At 40.2% G+C, this 5409-nt stretch overlaps 1 pseudogene; it reads left to right on the forward strand.

Annotated features, from left to right (window-relative positions):
- Positions 1–3692: 3692 nt before the first annotated feature.
- On the forward strand, positions 3693–5034 carry LOC124986319 (60S ribosomal protein L7-like 1; annotated as a pseudogene).
- Positions 5035–5409: the final 375 nt, after the last annotated feature.

Here is a 5409-nt window from a genome sequence, read left to right on the forward strand (position 1 = left end):
ACACATTCCTTTCACTGTCCCCCTCCTCCAAGTTATCTACTTTCAATTCTCCAAGGTGTAACTTTAGGTATTTACCACTATTTAATATTTGGTATAATATATGGCCATTTTAGCATTTCTTCAGTATAATTATAATTTTTGTTTAAATTCACATTCAGTATTTTCATTGTCCTTGATGACAGTTTACTTCTAAGCCAAGTGAAATAGACTGTTTACATTTCCTATTTTATATTACTCTTTGTTTTTCCTGGAGTTAATCATTACCTAATTTTTATTTGCTTAGGATTTTATTAATCTGTGCCATATCTTCCTATGGTTGTATACAATGGCTTTCCCTACAACTTCTCACATATTCAAACTCAGCAGGTAAGTGTAAGTTTTAATATCTTTTTCTGGAGACATTCTTCCTAGAGCCTTCATTCTCCACTTTGAGCTACTTGCTCTTTATTTTTGCCACGCAGCTGTTGTTTGGGGACTTCCCTTTGCCATCATCCTGGGATTTCCCTTCACCTCCTTCCTTTGTGATCTCCTGTTTCCTCAAATCCCTGTCTTCCTCTTCCTTAGCTTATCTCCTGTTTTGGTCAGTACATCCTCCGATAGTTTCCTGAAAAAGGAAATGGTTTAAGTTGTTCCTCCTAAAAGTATATTTCTCCTGACCACATAGGATGGGGTATAACAGGGGGACCTAAGTGATTTTTATGTAGCTATTAACCACACCCTCTCTCATCTTTTTCAACCTCCTCAGCCTCCATTCTCCTTATATTGTCCAATACTTGGTGCCTCCAATTTTGGACTCTTTCTTTAGAGTCCTACCAATGAATTGGCTTATTCCAGTTCATACTCTGTGGGTCGTTGATTTTTGTCTTGCACTGTTTTGCTAAGTCATTTACGAACCTTCCGTTGACTTTTACATCCATATCTCCTGCTTCAGGGCTTCATTTGGCTTCCAGTGTCAGGAAGGCAGTGTTGCTGTTTTTTGTAATTCTTATTATTAAGGGAGTGGATTTTGAGAGGAAAGTAGACTTTACCATTGTTATTCATTGCTGTTAAACCCCATACCCTTTTTTGCTAGGTGTCTTACAGAGCTAGCATCTGCTAGGTTGGGTCCCAAGATGATAAATGTTCTTTACTCAATTTAAATGTTCCTTAACGTCAGTTCATTACTATTTCCCTGGTCAATTGGCATCCTGGAGGTCTGTGATTGAGGTCGTGTGTGAAGCCTCATGCCCAGGCTTGCTTTTGTCCAGCTGTAAGTTCACTGTGATCCTAGTGGGATGCTCTTTCCCAATTCTTGTATGGATGGCAAACAAACGTTCAAGCACTTAACCATCATGTAGGGTACTTGTTTGAAAAACTAAAGGGAAAAAGAAATGGATTACTAGGATTCCTGAATCAGTAGGATACAGGAGTTGACATGTTTTACAATACCCATTACCCATGTGGTCCTCCAACTCCTCTTTGATCAGCACTTATGAGAGTTCCACTGATCCACAAATCTTATCGCTCTCTCCTTGCAACCTAGTCGATCCTTACTTTGGTTCTATTTTCTAATTGATCAAGAAGTCCAAGTTAGAGTTCAATGACCTGATGGTTCTTTACTTGTAGATAGCTACTTGTCAGTCTTGTTCTGTAACCATGTTGCAACTTGTCACACATATAATTATTTATCATTTCTAAGTTGTGGTTTGACTCTAGTACCCAATATCCCCATGAAGTTCTGGAGACAACAAAGAATAAACATGGACTGAGCACTTACTGTATGCCAGGCATTCTTCTAAGTGTTTTATATTCACTCATTTAATTTCAAAACTCTAAGAAGTAGGTACTGTTAGTATCCTGATTGTACAGGTAGGAAATCTGATGGTTAGAGAGTCAGTTTATCCAGATCAGACTGCTAGTAACAAAAGGTCTAGAAGTGACTGAACTATGAAGACCTGCCAAGGAGCTTCTTTTGACGGTGACTGAGGGCCTTAGGAAAACACACACCGTAGCAGACCCAAATCCCTCACCACCTTTCACCCTCAGCTTCCTGACACCACAGATGTTCCTTGGCAGAGCAGTGGCCAGCACTGGAAGCTATGACTGGCAATAATGGCTGTTAGCAGTGCTTGAGCAAAATACCTTGAGCCTGGGATGGTCACGGCACAATGCTACCAATACCAGGTCCATCTCAGCTAGAACTGAAGTACCAAATATTTGATGATTCCAAGTACACAAATATCAGTCTCAAAAGAGGGGTAGAAATGGTGACAAAAAAAAAAAAAGATATAATAGGTCAGAATCTAATCATGGGGCAGTAATAAGGCTTACAGTGAAGCTGACCCTTTGAGGAATGAAACAGACTCTTCCCAAACTTCTTTCCCCATTTTTGAAATAAAGAAAATAATGGTATACTTATTTAATAGAATTTGTAAGGATGAAAAGAGCTGATATGTAAATGGTATATGGTAGTACTTGGCTCAAAATATTTGATACATGCCATTTATTATTATTAAGTATCCTTGCTCATTCCTATATGGAATTTTGCATAACAGTAAAATTATGAATAATAAACTCAAATTTTATTTCATTTTTTTTGTTATTGGGGATTGAACCCAGGGTCATTTAAACAACCATTGAATCACATCCCCAACCCCTTTTTAGTTTTTTTTTTTTTTTTTTTTTAATTTTGAGACAGAGTCTCACTGAGTCCTTAGGTCCTCTACAAGTTGCTGAGGTTGGTCTCCAATTTGTGCTCCTCCTGCCTCAGCCTCCCAAGTCACTGGGATTGCAGGCATGCACCACTGTGCCTGACTTCAAATTTTATTTTTTTAAAAAATTTGTTCTCCTCATCAACCAACTACAGGATTGTTTATTCCTCTCTAAAAACAGAAACGTCTTGATTTATAATAAGGCAAAGAATCAAGTCAGTCTTCTATGACCACTGGAGCCAATTAGGAATCTCTTTTAACCTTTGATAGCACACTTGATCCACATTACTTGATACTTATCAAATAACCAAAGGCCATGTATTTGACCTTCTTCCAAATAAGTATCTTTCCCAAACACTCTTCACTCTTCTCCCCATTCCAATTGCAAGATCTTTAAGGATGTTAGAACATTGTGTTTTTTTTTTTTCTGAATATTTCAGTATAGCTTTGTGATGAATAAAAATTTTCTGAGCATATTGTTTAGAAACACAAAAAGAAAATAAAAGTACTGGACATTTTATTAAGGCCTCTCCTTTCTAGCAATATTGGGCTGCACCTTGGTCTTTGTCCTGCCCTGAATCCCAGAAGGCTTCTTGGCATCAGTTAGCACAAGTGAGGCAGAATGCACTCAGGTCTGGCTGACTACACAGGAAATTCCTTTTCAACTTTCTACCCTTCACCCAGACCCCCTCACGCCTGATCCTGTCCAAGTGCAAGAGCCTCAGTGTGGGTGATCCTGATGGTACAGATCCTCTTCTTCCAGGCTGACTGGTTCCTTCCCAATGATGCTTCCAACATCACCTCATCTACTAAGGCATCAGCTTGTCCAAAAAGCCTTTATTGGCTAAAATCTAAGTTTATCGCAAACTAACCCCTAACCCAGCTCTACATCACTTCCTCTCACTTTTCCCCTGACGGAACCCTCCGCTCTAGTCAGAACGGCTTATTTACTGCATCCCCTTTTTACATCAGCATGGTACACTTCCTCCTGGTGTCACTGAGATGGTCTCTGCAAATGCCTCTCCTCCTCCTGATGGGTCAGGACTGGTCAAGCCCCTGTAAGGAGTCCTTCCATTCCAGTTCAATAATCATGCCTCCTTACTCTGCCATGGCTACCATTTCCGCTTCATTGCATGCTGCCTTATTTTGACAGTTGTAGTTTTATCAGTAGATTTACCATTTCTCCCTAACTGTGGTGTTTGAGTGTTTGTTCTATGCCACTTACAGTTGATCCTCCCATATCTGTGGGCTCTGCATCTGTGGATTCAACCACTTGCAGATCAAAAATATTTAGAAAAATAGGGCTGGGGATATAGCTCAGTTGGTAGAGTGCTTGCCTTACAAGCGTGAGGCCCAGGGTTCAATCCCCAGCACTGAAAAAAAAAAAAAAATTAGAAAAATAATTGCATTTGTATTGAACATGCACAGACTTTTCCCCCTACACAATGCAGTACAACAACTATCAACATAACATTTAAATTGTTTAAGAGACTAAATTATCTAGAAATGATTTAGAGTATATGGGAGGAATATCCGATGACATCCATGGTGTTTATGCTGTGATGTTAGAGAGGGAGGACACTTGTGGACTGTAGGAAGAGAAGACAAAAGGCTCCAGATTACAGAGAATGAAGAAGAAAGATCCCTCTGGTTCCAAAACATCTCCTGAAAAAGAGGAAAGCTTATCAGGCCCTCAAAGCTACCAGGCCAAGCAAGTGCTTTTGGCAAAGAAGGAGAGAAAAGGAAAAGAGTTCAGATTTAAGCAACTGGAATCATTCCTGCATGATTCCTGTGGAAGAAATGTGACCAAGTACACATCAGACTAGAAGTGAAACCTCATGCATTGGAAATGCCTGACAAACTTTCCTTGGCCTTTGTTGTTATACATCCAAAAGATTAGTGGGGTAAGTACATGGTTACAGGGGACCATTGCAAGACTTCGTCTGAAGAAAGTATTTAGTGATGTCTTTGTTAAAGTCACCCTGCAAAGCCCAAAAATGCTACGGATAGTAGATCCTTATGTGACCTGGGGATTTCCAAATCTGAAGTCCGTCAGGAACTCATCTTGAAATGTGCACAAGCAAAGGTCAAGAATAAGACCATCCCCCTGAAAGACATGATTGAGGAGCACCTGGGGAGGTTTGATGTCATTTGCCTGGAAGACCTCATTCATGAAATTGCCTTCCTGGGTAAGTATTTCTGGGAGATTGTTAGGTTCTTGTGACCTTTCTACCTCTCTGTGGCCTGTCATGCTACCAAAAATAGAGTGGGCTTCCTTCAAGGGATGGGCTTACCTGGTTATCAGGGTGAACACATCAATCAACTCATCTGCCAGCTGAACTAAAACCCAGAATATCTGAAAGCAGTGCATTGGAACCTTGTGTTTTTGTTCAATGGACTTGTTATCAAGTATCTTCAGAGAAGATTATTTTCTGCCTTAAGAAACTGGGAGGAAGGGATTGGGGAAGAGAGTAGTTATGATCATGGCAGACACCTCTCGTCACAGTCCAGTTCCAAGGGAAATTCCATTGTTTTCCACATTGACCACCTCTGCCTCTGAAATCAACACATGCCATAGAGGAAAGAGTCCTGCTTTGTCACATCCTCTATCCTGGGGTTTAATGTTGGTGAATGAATAACCCAAGCTTGTAGACAAACCTCCCCAAGACTCTTGCAGCAGTGAAACAAGTCCAGGAACGTTCTTGAAATCTAGAGGTAC

Source organism: Sciurus carolinensis, chromosome 6, assembly GCF_902686445.1.
Source record: "Sciurus carolinensis chromosome 6, mSciCar1.2, whole genome shotgun sequence".
In the NCBI taxonomy this organism is placed as follows: Eukaryota; Metazoa; Chordata; class Mammalia; order Rodentia; family Sciuridae; genus Sciurus; species Sciurus carolinensis.